At 34.3% G+C, this 3,195-nt stretch overlaps 1 long non-coding RNA gene across 2 annotated transcripts; it reads right to left on the bottom strand.

Annotated features, from left to right (window-relative positions):
* Window positions 1-268: 268 nt before the first annotated feature.
* LOC137398885 (uncharacterized) lies at window positions 269-2,849 on the bottom strand. Of its 2 annotated transcripts, none has more exons than XR_010979039.1 (3): window positions 2,715-2,849; window positions 1,265-1,384; window positions 269-628 (listed from the first exon to the last, which is right to left on the bottom strand). It is a non-coding gene; the product is annotated as an uncharacterized lncRNA (long non-coding RNA). The 2 variants fall into 2 exon arrangements; XR_010979040.1 differs by having other exon boundaries at window positions 2,727-2,834.
* Window positions 2,850-3,195: the final 346 nt, after the last annotated feature.

Genomic DNA, 3,195 nt, shown 5'->3' on the forward strand with positions numbered 1-3,195 from the left:
TAGCAAGAAAAAATATGACATATAAAGGAGCCAACTCTAAATTAACAAAAAGACCACAAAACAATTAAGCACGTTTGATAAAATTATGCTAAAGTGGCCATAGCTTCAACCACATTGTAATGCTGTAATAAATATCTTTGAAATGAAGTAAAAACCCATTTCTCAATCTCCTTGCATGGCTACTATAACTGCTCCTTCTCTTTAGCTTTGCTATATAATAAGCATACATTAAAATACTATTTTGAAGTGAATATCATTTAGACTTATACAAAATTACTCACTTTTGTATAATTTGGAGGAATTGGGCTACTTTTGTACACACAACAGTTCATATGCTAAGTACACATTCTTGCAGTATTTTTACTTGCTGAAGTTTTCCTATTTCATCAATTGAATCAATAGATAGATTATAAGTTTAGGATTGATTCTGCAAAAAAATACAAACATCCAGTTACAGATTTATTTGCTCCATTTTCTCATTCATCACATATAAGCACCATCATGTCAGTGATACATCTTGAAATGGTAGTATCTGTACTTGTACTAGTATTTGTTCAATAACGTATGTATCGTCATATCACCCTATCTTCTGACTGTCATCATTCTTTCTCAATTGACTTTCAATGTTCTACAAAGTAGAGTAGAAGGTCATGAAAAAGCAATATGTTTTTTGAGAATATTAGAAAGTATGATAATGCAATTTACTTTCTCTAGCTCGATACATCAGAAACCCAACACTGAGCGGATAAGAAAATTTGCACAGAGAACAAATGCAAGATTTTGCAAGATTTTTGCAAGATACAGAACAAATCAACTTAAGCTAGGTTATAGGTATAATATTCTAAAATGTTCAAACAGTAATATAATGATTAAACTTTGCTTCATTTTTGTGAGCCAAAAGCCCTGCTAATCATTGTATGAGCTAGTTTAGCCTGTTTAGACTAGCTTTAAGAAAGGAGTCGTGTGTTCAACAACAGCAAAACTCTAACAGACAACTCCCAAATCGCTTGTTGAGAGAGTCTAGAGCTATTTTTGTGCCTGCTACATATTGCATAAAATGATGCTTGGTAGGCTAAGAAACGAGGTATTAAGGGACTCCATGCGAGTGCCGAGAAAGTGGCCGAAGATGAACTGACAACTTAGCTGATAACACAAAGCCTCAACAGCTACACAAGACAAAGCTCCCATGCTGCAACAAGATTTATGCTCTCTTGAATCTTGAGCCAAAATTTGGCACATGAAATTTAATCCACAAAAGTATTACCATCTCTCTATTGGCAAGTCGTCTTTGCCGATGGATACAAATAACTTTCTCATCTTATATGATCACCATCTTCAAAGAGTGACTTCTAATCCTTATTTTGTGGTAGAGTTGCAGAATGATCTGAAATTTAATCAACATGTTTTTTAAAATTGAATCCGAAAAAGAGCAATTAATCGGCATGCTTACAATGGTTCTGAAAGATGCAGATCAAAAGACAAGAAAGATAGCTGATACTTCACGAGTTAGACCTGGTCTTGAGTATGGCTGCATGGTTTGGGACCTTTACCTTACAAAGGATATTACTTTACTAAAGTGAACTCAAAACGCTGCACTGAGATTTTTGTATAGACAAAAAAGCAGAGTCAGTTTTCTTCAACTATGAGAAATTAATTATTTTGAAACCTTGAAAGACAGATGAGTTAAACTTTGTCATAATGTTTTTAGTAAAATTCTGGGTGGTGATATTGACTTATTGATCAGGACCAATATCAATATACCAATATTGACATTGGTCCCATTCGCTACCTGAGACTTTTAATTTAGATGTTGCGTACAAAGCTACATATATGGAAAATGGTAGCGTACAGCCTGCTACACGGTATTGGCGTTTCATAATTTAAAGTTTTAGACTAATTGTACTGCTCAGAGGATGAAATTTTTAATGTAATGTTACTTATCACAATTAGCCATCCCAAGACAAACAGTTTTAACTCATGATTCAACCTTTCGATCAATCAACCTTGCTTGCAACACAAAATAATAAAACCACTACATAATTATATGTAATATATATTATGTATATGGTATAATATACCAAAGATATAATATTACTACTACTATGTATATATTAGCAATGCATAAGACATTGCTAAAACAATGTTTTACAAAGCAAGCTAAAACAAAGCAATGCGTAAAACATTAAAAGTGACCAGAAGAATGGAACAATTTAGTTATAAAACAACTATTTATTTTTTTGTTATTTATTCGCAAATAATCATATTATTTTGTCTCATTCACTTACCCACACTCGTTTGACTATTAAATTACTATAAGCAGACAGACCAATGCCCAATGTATCGAAGTATTAATACTAGTTCACCGTTAGTTGCAGACTATTAATTAATTACAAACTATCAATAAATAATAATTCGTAGTACAACGAATGGTACTACCACCCTAAGATGGTGATGATTTTATCAGACTCAAAGCATCTACCAAAGCTTTGAGATTTTAAGCACACATCTTAGCGTTCTTGTGGCTCCGAACAGCCACCAGTAGTAATAGTAGCAGTGGTAGTAATCGTTAAGAAAGCCAAGAAAGGAAAGGAGATAATAAATTGTTTTTATTTGACACTTCCACGATTTTCGTTCTGATTGATAGATGACTTTAATCAATAGTATGTTTTTCAATCAATGTAAAGTGAAAACACTATTATTGCATTACTTTTTACCATTTTTCTTACATTTTTTCTTCAACAATCAATGGTATGCACCATCTCCATAACTGTAGACGTAATCTCCAGGAAGTGTAGACGTAACCTCCAGGAAGTGTAGACGTAACCTCCAGGAAGTGTAGGCGAAACCTCTTGTAGCCGAAACCTCTTGTAGGCGTAATCTCTGTAACCCGGCGGAAATACTACAGCGTTCGATACCGTTTACGACAATCCATAAAGTGAAATTGTCGCGCGTGCGCATGAAGTCTTGATTGTTGAGATACTGGCTTGTCTAACGAAACGTCAACAAAAACCAATCCTATTAGACGTTTAACAATAATTTGTGTTTGAGGATACAAGGACTACCTTAAAAGGCGAGCTGTATTCTTGCTTTACGTAAACGACCGCAATACGACTGTTTTAGCAATCCGTTACTAGGAAGTACCTATCTCAAACATGTGGGTGTCCGCAGGCCGGCCATCTGCTTACAAAAACCGCT

This window comes from Watersipora subatra, chromosome 6 (genome assembly GCF_963576615.1).
Source record: "Watersipora subatra chromosome 6, tzWatSuba1.1, whole genome shotgun sequence".
In the NCBI taxonomy this organism is placed as follows: Eukaryota; Metazoa; Bryozoa; class Gymnolaemata; order Cheilostomatida; family Watersiporidae; genus Watersipora; species Watersipora subatra.